Genomic DNA, 14,770 nt, shown 5'->3' on the forward strand with positions numbered 1-14,770 from the left:
CTCCATATGTATGGTGTAAATGTGATTACATGCCCAGCCTCATACACACACACACACACACACACACATACACACACACACACACACACACACACACACATATATATATATATATATATATATATATATATATATATGTGTGTGTGTGTGTGTGTGTGTGTGTGTGTGTGTATGAGGCTGGGCATGTAATTTACTACAGCTGATAGTCGCAGGACTCTACTGCTGCTTTACATACGGCAAGTTTGTGTTGGTATTGGTTGATAGCGTTCTGAAGAAATCAGTTTTGATGGGAGTTATTTATTTACACTCATCAATTACAGCAGTGGCTACTCTTTTCCATCCTATGTTCTTTCCAATTGCTTCAATGTCGCAAAAAGTGTGATGCTTGGAACACTTCCTCGTCGCCTATCGGGCTGTGGTCTGTTGCTGTTGTAGCGATGGTTCAGGAAACAGTAGTTCTGCTGGTGCTTTAAAAATAATAATAATAACAAAGCCCTACATGTTACAGCATACATACGTAATAATAATAATAATAGCCCAATAATGATAATAATAATAATAATAACAATGCGATGGGTGAGAGCCATTATGAATGTAAGCCAAATTTGTTTTTCTATAGAAACTTTCAAATTACTACATAATTGTAAGAATTCAACTTTCATAACGCGCACTAGACGCAAAGAAAATTACTATTAATCCTGTTCTTTTTACGACGAATGGCACCGCAACAAGTGTACGTCAATTGCAAGACAGTAAAAGTATTTAATTTTACATAAGAAGTTCTCATATACGCCTTACAGTTCATTTCTAAATATTTATGTGCAGTGGCAAATTTTCGCTAGATCTTTCGTTTTCATGCCCTTCACGAAAAGGTTAATAAACACAATATACTGGGCGTTATTTCTGTTTATTATTGTATAAGTAACACGAACATTGAAAATAACGAAGTGTTTCCATACAGAGACTCGACTCTGTGTTCTTCCGCTGCGCCATACGCTACACATAAGCTACACTAACACAAATGGCTTATCTCTCGTACGACTCGCGCCAAATGCCAATTCTGAAGGCTTCGTATCTCAGACGTTATAAACGGAACTTTGTTGTCTGTCTGTACGTCTGAATGTTAATAACGCTTCTTCTCAGGAACGGGTGGATGTATTAAGTTGAAATTTATAGCACTTACTGAGGTCTATGGTACCTTGGCGATGTAAGGTATTGAAGCTGCGAAGTCAAGGCAGTCAATAACCACAGCGATTTAGGGTACATACTTTGATGCGCTCCAACTCATTCATGAAAATCCACAGACCACTTCTCGTTGGCCTAGAATCATGAAATTGGGTAGAAGCAAGGTTTTACATTACAGACAAAGGAAAAAAAAACGAAGAGCGTAAATTTGTAATTAAATCACACGAAAGAAATTTTTTTCGTTTGTCATCTGACTGGCTATCCGTCCGTCTCTTGAGACGTTTCTTCCTTAGGAACGGTTATGTATATTAATCTGAAATGAAGTGATCGTATGGCATTGTTGGCCGGGAGGCCCCATTCGGGGGAGTTCTGCCACCGTATTGCAAGTCCTTTATAGTTGACGCCACTTCGGCGACTTGCGAGTCAATAATAATGATGACGAAGGACACAGAACACCCAGTCCCCTGCAGGGAATCGAACCCGGGCCCCTGCGCGATAGGCAGTAACGCTATTGCTACGCTACAGAGGCGGACTATGTCACATAATAACATCTATGGTCCCTTCGCGGTATAATGAACGTTAGTTTGTGCGTCAATACAATCAAAAGACACCGCCACCTATGGCACATATTTTGATATTACTAAACTCACACATCAGAACCGGTAGGGTACTTCCCGTTAGTCTAGAATCGTAGAATTTGGCAAAAAGTAAGGTTTCACAGTACAAGGAAACGAAAAAATCCGAAAATTGTATATTTGTAGCTGTATCACACGAAAAAAAGTTTTTCCATTAGTTATCTGATTGTCTGTCCGTCAATTAAGATCCAGTTTGTCAGGAACGACTGGACGTATCGGGTTGCAATTTATGTCGGCTGCTAAAGTCTACGTCTCCTTGGCGGAGTAAAAAATTGAAGCTTCTAAGTCACTGCAGTCAAACATGCGACTGTTTATGTCAGATACTTTGACACACCATAACTCACTCATCAAAACCTGTCTACCTGTAAACATGAAATTTGGCAAGAAGCAATGTTCGACATCACGAGCAAAAGAAAATGTCAGAAATCTGTTAATCTGGAATCATACCACAAATAAAATATATTTGTTTTGTCATTTCCTGTCCGACGTCAAACTTAAAATTAAAACCTTCTCGGTAATCGTAGAATCCATGAGACCGATATCTTACCCGCATCAATGTTTGAAATTCTTAATTCCCGTAACGGGTAAACTGGCCTACTGGAGCACTCACTTCCGTCACTTGCATCTCAAGTGAAGCCATGCTTATATAGTCAGTTCCGCCGCCATCAGACATAGCTAGTATGTACGGTCCCCTTGAAAGAGCCGGGACCTTACGGGATCGGCGGTGTTTATACCGATCGTGTACGTACGTCCCGGTCATCACTCTGCTCCAAAGTCGGCCGTGTGTAGAAACTCTCGACGGGAGGCCCTTTAATGTGCGGTTACGCTATGGTACAACGGTCACTGGAAGCAGTTGCGTCCATAAAATATGTACGAGTATGCATACAGGGAGACATGAAATAGAACTACCAAATAAAATTAATTGCGACTAAGGCAGTTGCCAGACTCAGATTCATTGGAAGAATGCTCGGGAAATGTAGTCCACCAACAAACGAAGTACTTTACAAATCACTCGTTCTACAAATACTTGCTCATCAGAATGGGATGCGTACTAGACAGGATAGGTAGAGGAAATAGACAAGGTCCAAAGAAGAACAGCACTTTTAGTTACAGGTTCATTTAGAAGGCACGAAAATATCATCGAGATGGTTAACCAACTCCAGTAGGGGGTTGCTGCAAGAGAGGCGTTCTCCATCACCCATCATTGTTGACGTTCTGAGAGCGGGCGTTCCTAGAAGTGTGAACAAATACATCGGTTCCTGCTACGTATATCTCGCGAAGAGAGGATCAGCATAATATCAGAAAGATTCGAGCCCACGCGGGGGCTTACCAACAGTAGTTCTTCCGGCGACCACTCGCAGTCAGCGCTCACCGCTGCCGGTCAGCCCCCCAGCGCAGGTAGACAGTGACGTCATCAGGAGTCAGCGGAAGCGGACGTCGTTGCGAGGAGACACGGCCAACACTGGAAGACTGCCTTCGAAGCTTCAGCGAAACACCGAGGTCACGCCTGCACCCGCTACCATTCAGAGAACCAAAACTTTGTTCCGTTAGATGAACAGCAGTCAATTCAACAGAGAACCGTTACGTACAGGGTGATTATAATTATAGTTAAACTTTCAAACCGCTGTAGAAATATCGCCTCTGATTAAATTGCAACGGAATATTATCAGAGAAGGAAAAAACGTATGGCAGAAGAAAAATAAACAGTTACAAAGTGTAGCAATAAATAGCGCTGTAAGGAACATATTTCAATAGCAGCCACCTAAAAATGACATTAAACAAACCGTACTACTCACTGTGCATGAGTGTAGAAGTGTGATACTGTTAGTCACGTGAGCCCATCGACCACGGCAAGGTCATATCACGTCGGATGGGAAAAATCGGTTTTTGTGCTGAGGCCAAAAACCGCATAAAAAGCATCAATCAGAATGAAATAGGATTATTGATTTCCGTCTGACTGGCGCAAACATGTTCAATGTGCTCTCCACTGTTTTCTGCAACAAGTTCAATCGAAAAATAACATGTTCCACAGCTGATCGAAGTGTTTCCGAGATCACGTTCAGAATGTGTTGTACAATGCTTCCCTTCAATGCATCTAAGTTTGCAATCGGAACACAGGACACAAAATCTTTCAGATAGCCCCACAGCCAGAAGTCACACGGAAGTGGGAGGGCAACCTTCATTCTGCCCCATTTCCATTGCTGCCAGCTGTATCCAAGATGGCGGCAATGACGTCATCCAAGATGGCTGCCTTTAGAATTTTGGCAGGAAGATAGGACAATTGGGTTACCTCCACTAACCTAAGTCAACTGTCCACCATCTCTTCCTAGGGATTGGTGGGAAAGTGTCTCAGCCTCCACTGGGCTGCTGTAGAGAGCAAGGAGTGTACTTTATTTTCTTTGGAACAATTTATTTAGGGATGATTTTGAAAGACAGTATATTTATCACAGAGACACAGAACACATGCTCTGACATACTTGGGGTCACACGACACAGCCTACAGACTCGCAAACCACTAGTAAATAAGGCAATACATTATAAAAAAATCTTCTTTTTAAAATTCAGTCTTGATCGCACCACATATGCTAAAAGAACATAGGTGATCGGATTTAGTCATATCACATGACCATCATCAGACCAATGGCATCCTTTGAAGATGGTAGGTGGAGCACGCTTCTCAGCTGCTGTGATGTCAATCACTGTTCCAAAAATGTTTATTAAAATTGATCAATACATTTATGTCCAGACAGCATATCATCTCATAAATTCTCAAAATAATAACCCATCTAAAAGACTCTGCAAACATGCTTGTTAATTGTGAACTGTTGAAATCATGCAAAAGACTTTATTTAAAAAATTTGGCACTACCACGATCCAGTGTTAGCCGCGAGGTCAGAGTCCAACTGACCTAGTACACAGTACCACCACCAGAGAAAGCTGTTGTCTGTTCCGCGACGTAATCAAAGATGGAAGATATGTCATCATCTGATAATACAACTACCATTATCCAAGATGACGGATTTTGGTGGGAAACATTGTGTTAACCACAAGGTCTGCACCTAGTTCACAGTACTGCCACCAGAGAGCACTGCAATCCATCCTGTGACATACCCCAAGATGGAGGGGAAAATGACTCAGCCCTTGCTTATTTTGGAACAATCTATTTAGGGATGGATTTGAGATACTGCATTTATCACACTGATACAAAATACATGCTTTGACATGCTTGAGGTCAAGCCACACAGCCCACAGACCTGTAATCTACTCCTAAATAACGCTCTGCAGACATGAAAATAGCTCCTAAACTAGCGAAATAATTTCAGTACAGATATGCAAACTCCTTCTAAATAATGCAGTACCTCATATGTAGACATGAAATCAACACGTAAACTATCCAAATAACGCATAGCGCAGTCTACAGACGTGCTCACAAAATAATGCAAACAACATACACAAGAATCCCCCCCCCCACCACCACCTCCTGTCGACTGGGTCACTCATGCTCCCAGAAGTTGGGATGCACAGGCACCCCACGTGAAGTGATGCACATGTGCCTGTTTGGGTCCCTCAATCATGAGCTGGCGGCATCCCTTTCATACTTGACACCCGAGACCCGAGAAATTCCTCTCAAAATACATGATCACCTACGCATCATTGCTGACGTGACTGGATGAGAACAGAGACCTATTTGCAGAACACAGATGCTCCAAGGGCCTGCGCATGCTGATGCTGCCACGAGCCACTACCGGATGCAAGTCAGTGTGAGCCATCGCTCTCAATATCTCTGGGCAGCACATATGTTTACCATTGCTGAAAAGATACCTATGGATATCGACGCCTCGTTGCCACTACTGGAATTCTCCGCCGTAGCTCCCGGTTCCTGGCACTTCTGTTTCCAGCAGCATTTGTGATCATGGGGTTCGCTACTCATGTCACTGCGACAGCGTTCACACTATCTGAACTGGGAGAAATGGATGCCGCCTTCTTCATTTGTCCAGTTGAGTTGCATAAAGAAAACACTTAGGTCTGGTGATATGACGAAATCGATGTCGCGTTCGTTGTTGTTGTTGTTGTTGTGGTCTTCAGTCCTGAGACTGGTTTGATGCAGCTCTCCATGCTACCCTATCCTGTGCAAGCTTCTTCATCTCCCAGTACCTACTGAGCCTACATCCTTCTGAATCCGCTTAGTGTATTCATCTCTTGATCTCCCTCTATGATTTTTACCCTCCACGCTGCCCTCCAACACTAAATTGGTGATCCCTCGAAGTCTCAGAACATGTCCTACCAACCGATCCCTTCTTTTTGTCAAGTTGTGCCACATACTCTTCTCCCCAATTCTATCCAATCATTAGTTATGTGATCTACCCATCTAATCTTCAGCATTCTTCTCTTCGTGTCCAAACTATTTATCGTCCATGTTTCACATCCATTCATGGCTAAACTCCATACAAATAATTTCAGAAACGACTTCCTGACACTTAAATCTATACTCGATGTTAACAAATTTCTCATCTTCAGAAACGCTTTCCTTGCCATTGCCAGTCCACATTTTATATCTTCTCTACTTCGACCATCATTTTGCTCCCCAAATAGCAAAACTCCTTTACTACTTTAAGTATCTCATTTCCTAATTTAATTCCCTCAGCATCACCTGACTTAATTCGACCACATTCCATTATTCTTGTTTTGCTTTTATTGATGTTCATCTTATATCCTCCTTTCAAGACACTGTCCATTCCGTTCAACTGCTATTCCAAGTCCTTTCCTGCCTCAGATAGAATTACAATGTCATCGGCGAACCTCAAAGTTTTTATTTCTTCTCCATGCACTTTAATACCTACTCCGAATTTTTCTTTTGTTTTCATTACTGCTTGCTCAATATACAGATTGAATAACATCGGGGAGAGGCTACAGCCCTGTCTCACTCCCTTCCCAACCACTGCTTCCCTTTCATGCCCCTCGACTCTTATAACTGCCATCTGGTTTCTGTACAAATTGTAAATAGCCTTTCGCTCCCTGTATTTTACCCCTGCCACCTTCATAATTTGAAAGAGCGTATTCCAATCAACATTGTCAAAAGCCTTCTCTAAGTCTACAAATGCTAGAAACGTAGGTTTGCCTTTCCTTAATCTTTCTTCTACGATAAGTCGTAAGGTCAATATTGCCTCACGTGTTCCCATATTTCTACGGAATCCAAACTGATCTTCCCCGAGGTCCGCTTCTACCAGTTTTTCCATTCGTCTGTACATAATTCGCATTAGTTCAAATGGTTCAAATGGCTCTGAGCACTATGGGACTCAACTGCTGAGGTCATTAGTCCCCTAGAACTTAGAACTAGTTAAACCTAACTAGCCTAAAGACATCACAAACATCCATGCCCGAGGCAGGATTCGAACCTGCGACCGTAGCGGTCATGCGGTTCCAGACTGCAGCGCCTTTAACCGCACGGCCACTTCGGCCGGCAATTCGCGTTAGTATTTTGCAGCTGTGACTTATTAAACTAATAGTTCGGTAATTTTCACATCTGTCAAAACCTGCTTTCTTTGGGATTGGAGTTATTATATTCTTCTTGAAGTCTGTGGCTATTTCGCCTGTCTCATACATCTTGCTCACCAGATGGTAGAGTTTTGTCAGGACTGGCTCTCCCAAGGCCGTCAGTAGCTCTAATGGAATGTTGTCTACTCCCGGGGCCTTGTTTCGACTTAGGTCTTTCAGTGCGCTGTCAAACTCTTCACGCAGTATCGTATCTCCCATTTCATCTTCATCTACATCCTCTTCCATTTCCATAATATTGTCCTCAAGTACATCGCCCTTGTATAGACCCTCTATATACTCCTTCCACCTTTCTGCTTTCCCTTCTTTGCTTAGAACTACGTTTCCATCTGAGCTCTTGATATTCATACAGGTGGTTCTCTTTTCTCCAAAGGTCTCTTTAATTTACCTGTCGGCAGTATCCATCTTACCCCTAGTGAGATAAGCCTCTACATCCTTACATTTGCCCTCTAGCCATCCCTGCTTAGCCATTTTGAACTTCCTGTCGATCTCATTTTTGAGACGTTTGTATTCCTTTTTGCCTGCTTCATTTACTGCATTTTTATATTTTCTCCTTTCATCGATTAAGTTCAATATTTCTTCTGTTACCCAAGGAGTTCTACTAGCCCTCGTCTTTTTACCTATTTGATCCTCTGCTGCCTTCACTACTTCATCCCTAAGAGTTACCCATTCTTCTTCTACTGTACTTCTTTCCCACAGTGCTGTCAATTGTTCCCTTATGCTCTCCCTGAAACTCTGTACAACGTCTGGTTCTTTCAGTTTATCCAGGTCCCATCTCCTTAAATTCCCACCTTTTTGCTATTTCTTCAGTTTTAATCTACAGTTCATAACCAATAGACTGTGGTCAGAGTCCACATCTGCCCCTGGAAATGTCTTACAATTTAAAACCTGGTTCCTAAATCTCTGTCTTACCATTATATAATCTATCTGATACCTTCTATTATCTCCAGGATTCTTCCATGTATACAACCTTCTTTCATGATTCTTGAACCAAGTGTTAGCTATGATTAAGTTATGCTCTGTGCAGAACTCTACAAGGCGGCTTCCTCTTTCATTTCTTATCCCCAATCCATATTCACCTACTATGTTTCCTTCTCTCCCTTTTCCTACTCTCAAATTCGAGTCACCCATGGCTATTAAATTTTCGTCTCCCTTCACTACCTGAATAATTTATTTTATCTCATCATACATTTCTTCAATTTCTTCATCATCTGCAGAGCTAGTTGGCATATAAACTTGTACTACTGTAGTAGGCGTGGGCTTCGTGTCTATCTTGGCCACAATAATGCGTTCACTATGCCGTTTGGAGACAGTAAAAATCCAGGAGTAAGTACCTAATGATATCTAATCGCAATATCCAGCGCCGCTACTATTGTACCTAACACCCCGGTCTTGTCTTGAGAATCTAATCAAATGTTGTCCAAGACATGTACATTTACGGTGTGTCATTAGTAAGTGGAAAACACTAACTCGTTTCTTAGTTAACGAGTGAAGCGTTCACATCAGTATTCATCGAGCTCAGCTATCTGCTGAAAAAACTCTTAACACTTTCTCGTTTACCCAAGCAGGACGCGTTTCCGTCAAGAGTTCGGAGATATCAACAGAGAACTGGTTGTTTTCCAAAGGTTCTCATCAGTAAGCAACATCGCAAATTTGAAACTTCAGTATTACAACTGAGTCCATTATGATCGGCTTTATTTTTAATAAACTGTTTATTAATTACTATCTCATGAACTTAAGCATATCTCAGAGAAGTTTATACGGTCTAGCGTAGCTCGGGGACAAAGTCTTCTAGCAATTGAAAGTTTTGTAACATTTATAGCGAACTGGTCTCGAGTAAATCGCGATGTTGTGCAATACGTTACAAACATTACAGTATGAATAGGATGCTGCGATGTTGTATCGTCCTGGTCGCAATTGGAGGCGTCACTGCACACTTGGACACTTGGAGACAGCGTCTTCGCTTTTGGTTGGCTGAGCGAAGCATGACCGTGTGAGGCAGCGTGAACGTCCCTGGGCCGCTACTGCTCGAAACGCCCAGGCAGAAGAGCTCGTAGCTGGTAGCCAGTTGGCGGTGGTTTCGGAGTGCGGCGGAGTCACGATTAACGACTGTGTTTGTCTTTCAGAGATTTTATGTTGAATGTAGAGAACAGTTATGGCTGAACACAGGTACTGATTACAGGTTTATAAACTGTGATCGCAGCATTATTCCCAAGAGTCAAATAGTGATTTAAATAAGTCAAAAGCTGTGTGATAGTTTGTATGCTGTGACAACAATTACATTACCGCCCGCACAGACAGTATCGTAGCCTTTGGATAACTGAAGTGTTATTGACTGAAAAGGAGACCCTTATTCTCATATAGCGAGAGTAGTTGATCTACCAGTTCATAAACGGAGCCATGGCCTAACGTCATCTTCTGTACTGGGGGGGGGGGGGCATTCATGTTAGAAGATATAGGGCGAGATATAGAAATCTGCAATGTGTGCCTGATGCTGTATACAGCTCTCACATTCAGATACAGCTCTCATATGTAAAACTAGGGACGGCTAATCCTAGCCACCAGGGAACAGTTACTGGAACTGAGATACCGTAGATTCCACGTTCCTGGTTCAGGTGTTTACCTCTTTTGAAATGCCCAGCTATAATGAATAAAATTAAATTATGACGTCCAATGTGCCATAAACGCTACAAGCTGAAGGTAAGTACAAGAAGGACATTAGAACAAGCAACCCCAAGACTGAAAGCGAGCTTTATTGAATACTGTCTCCAGCAGAAATATTCACTTGTGTCTGCACTGGAAGCTTTACTCGTATTTGTATATAAATCTACATTTACACATATATTATACATTTTGCGAAACATGGACGTTTATATAAAATACATGTCAGAATGCGTAGATGGGTCTTGTGGTGTACTAGGAAGTGGAGGAAACAAACGGGTAAAATAGTGTAGTTAAAGTGGTTCAAACGGCTCTGAGCACTATGAAGTCATCAGTCCCCTAGAACTTAGAACTACTTAAATCTAACTAACCTAAGGACATCACTCACATCCATGCTCGAGGCAGGATTCGAACCTGCGACCGTAGCGGTCACGCGGTTCCAGACTGAAGCCTCTGGAACCGCTCGGCCACACGGACGGTGTAGTTGAAGCTGTGAATGCGAATGAGAAGAAAAGAAATTGGGGTTATATCCGTTTGTCCTGTCCATCCTCATGATCATGGAGCACTATATTTGGTTTTCGCACTAATTCTTCGTTGGTGAAAGAGTATGGATTCTACAAGAATGTGGTGTTGACACATCATGCTGTCCACCACCTTGAACGATGGAGATGTTATTATGGTCCTACTGTTTGGTGTACCTAATGTACTACCAAAATGATAACATTGAATATTAATACAACATTTCAGTGTCTTGGCTACACTGATAAATACTTCAGGGAAGAGAACTTCAGATTGCATCACTTGGTGTTGTGCTTCTGTAGAAAGATATGGACTTACAGTGCCGCTACGTGCAACCTACTGTGCTACAACCATGATGCAATCCTTCCCTTTCCTTTCCTAATTCTTGTAAAATGGTAAAGAAATATATAGAGTGCGTGTGCACTTTATGTCATTTGTTAATATGTTTTGTACTCATTGCGTATACATTTTGTCATTGCTTGATATGTTCTGTACTCAGTGCATGTGCACTCTATTTCATTTCCTGTTCTGCACTTATATATATGTATATACTCTGTGTCTGTAAACTTAGTTAATTAAGTAGATTTTAGAAAAATTTGTTGCTCATGGCAAGTACAATTGACTCACCATCGCTGCCAAATTTTTGACCCCCCCCCCCCCCCCCCCCCCAGTGGAGGGTTTCTAAGAGGTCCGAGCAGATGTAATTTCGATGTATTGCTCATGCGCTGCCTGCGATATGCAAGGTCTCTGACCAGAGAGCAGTGTTGACTGCAGTAGGAACTATGTAGCTGTAGCAGTAATTTGTTGCTAGTCTGGAGTCTGCTCTGGTCTGGTATGGTGTATCGTGTTGGCTGGCCCGGTCGCGGTGCAGCGATTTCGGAGCCTGAGTATTATTGTATAAGGTAAAAAGCAGCCTCGCGCATATGTAGTAATGTTATCTCAAGTCGTATGTAAATGTTTTAAAACTCTCGTAATAATAATCTTCCTCATAAAAAGTAACTTTTAACAACCATTCATTTCAATTTCAGGAATTTACTAATTTCTCCTATCCATGATCATCCCGATTATTGCAATATAAAAATCAGTTGCTTCCTTTCATAAATGTCAGATAGGTCGGCCAGCATTGCACAGAGCTGTGCCGGAAAAATTTATTGTAAGAGCAGATATATCCTGCGACTTCATTGAGGTAAGAATTGTTTCCTCTTTTTGTTCAGAATGATCTTTCAGGGCCATGACGCAGCACTGCTGTCGTCCAAAATTTACCAGGTTAAATTCACAGTGAATTATTGAAAAGCCATAAGTGAGCGACAATTTAATTGAGAGGTTAGTTACATTGTTTTATTACCAGGTCACTGAATATATTTTTTTTTATTGGGACGTTACACTGAATGTGAACGACATAATTATAATTTTTACTGTTGAGAGGTTTAGGAATTTTTCTGTTTTAAGGTTACACTAAATAATAATCATACTTATATTATTATTTATTTTTTATTTTGTGGGGAGGTTACACTTGGCGACAACCGGCCAGGATCGTATTTCTTTTTGAATCTCTGAGAAGTAGTCATACATCTGCTCTTATTTACTTAAATGTAGTTTGCATCTGGCGCAACGCATTTACTAATTTGTCACTCTTTCTTTCACAGATCATCGGCAATTTATTAATCTTTGTTGTAATTGTATTTGTTCCATTTTTGCTTTGACTTTGTTTCATTTTGTGCTAAATTTTGATTTGTGAAAAATGCTGCGAAAAACTGTTAATAGTACATCGCGATGTGCAATGAGTGAAATAGCCGACTCGAATAGTTTGACCGATAATATTTACGACACTCAGTGTAATAGTGATAATCCCCTAATTACAGATAATCAGTGCGTGCCGATCACTAGTATTGATTTTGATCCTAATGATGAGCAAACAAATGCAATTATGTCCAGAGTAAATGTAACAGTTGATGACGCGGCACGTTCCGCTACAATGAACGCTGCCCAGCTTGACACACCCGATTTGCAAAATTTACGTAACGAACAGATAATTGTTTCTAACGAAGATGAACAATGTATTCAAAGTACGTCAGATTTATTTGATTCCGGTGTAGTGACTAACAGTGCACATCCAATTGGGGAACCTTTTCAAGAATCAGAAAATGACCAAATGGTTACACAAAACGTGACAAATGTAGATACACCAACACACAGCATAGAAAATAGAGTCGCTAATTTTGGCTTGGATCAAGTTGTAACATTATTACTTCAATTCAATGAAAAACAAGACAACAATTACAAACGACACAATGAATCGAACAAACAACTTAATGAAAATCTCAAACAACAAATTAATGAAAATAATGAAAATCTCAAACAACAACTTAATGAAAAACAAGACAACAATTTCAAACAACTTAGTGAACAGATTACAGCCGTTGCCGCACAATGTCATGATACTAAAGAACAATTACCGGAGGAAATTAAGGCTTGTGCTAGGAATAGCAGTGAAGAAATTAGATCTATGGCACAACAATTGAGTAATACACATGCAGCCACAACTATATTACTTAGAGACGAAATTAGTGCAGTCGCTAAACAATGCTCTGAAATCGCAACACAGTTACGCGACGAGTTTAAATTAATGTCAGCAGAACTTTCACGCACACTGGATGAGAAAGTAGACGCGAAATTTGACCAACAGAACAGCGAAATTGACGAACGTTTTAATCACCACCCACAAAACAGTGAAACGCGTTACCGTAAATTTATACAGGAACAGAATACAGTAAAGCAACATGTCATGGAAACAATTTCTGCGCAAAGACAGGAAGATAAGCGTAAATTATTTACGAAAGCAAAAACATACGTAGACAACAATATTGCTACAGTATCAGACGAAATCAAACATCTGAACACCGAATTGCATGATGAAATCTCCGATCTTAAAACAAAAACAGACACACACACATTAGACTTTCAGACAATGACCAACAGACTTGAAAAATTGGAACTAATACAGGATCCTGATGCCATCAAAGCAGACGTTAAAAGATTGAACAAAACCACACGTAAAATACAAAAACAAATTAATGCTTGTGATACTAAAAACGATGATCAGGTAAAAACACTGACTGAAAAATATGATGAATTGGCCAGTCGTATTGACGTTATCGAAAGTAATAATGACACCAAATCAGACGATACGTCACCAGTTTTGTTTAATCAAACACCCGAATTCCAAAATCAGTGAGATAGGTTCGTCCAATAATACATTACGTAGAAAATTGTCAACTTTACAGCAAGAGGTAACAGAGATGAAAAATGTTTCAGTCACTAACACGTCACAGCATACGCCACTTTCCGAACATTTGTCATACTCAAACAGCCAGTATAATTTAGGTAATTTACAGAGAGTACGTGAGTTAGATTCCGAACAGTCACAGGCAAACATTCTCATGCAATCCTGAACCTGCTAAGACATACAGAGACAATAATTTTTATTACAAACACTTTCTATCCGTGAGAAAATTTAAGGTATTTAAACATGACAGAGCACAGGTACACGCTTTGGACTGGATACGACAATTTGCTTTTGTATTTTCATCAGCTTGGCCTGTAATGCAGAAACTAGAATTGGACTGGATACAACAATTGGTTTTTGAATTTTCACCGGTACTGCCTGTAACGCAGATACTAAAATTTATTTGCAGCGCGTAATAGACCTCAGGGGATTCATTACACTTCGATGAATATGTGCCGTAGCGTGCATAGGGCCCCGAGCCGTAGTAGTGCTATTTCATCTTTAGTTTTCTGCACTGCTGCCTTCTCTTTTACTATCCTTTATATCTATCAAAACAACTCTTCAACTATCGATCTATCTAGGATTAAAAACGTGTAAAGAAAACCCGATATGACAAGTTTTACCGAAAGTGACAATTTTCATTAGACACTTCAGAACTACCAGCGTAATTTTAATAACAGACAAAATTTTAATTATCAGTATCGTCAAAATTATCAGCAACAGGAACCACATTTTGGTAACAATAGAGCGTTTTCCCCGCAACAGCATCAAAGCCAACCGGTTAGCATACTAAACCAACAATGTAATGTGCAAGGTCAACCAAGCTTTAATGTTTCGCCGCCTATACGTATAGCGTCGGCTCCGCCAAATAGTAACGCACAGCAACAAGGAAATCAGTACGTACAGAAGACACATTATTTCAACTCATATC

Source organism: Schistocerca nitens, chromosome 4 (assembly GCF_023898315.1).
Source record: "Schistocerca nitens isolate TAMUIC-IGC-003100 chromosome 4, iqSchNite1.1, whole genome shotgun sequence".
Lineage (NCBI taxonomy): Eukaryota > Metazoa > Arthropoda > Insecta > Orthoptera > Acrididae > Schistocerca > Schistocerca nitens.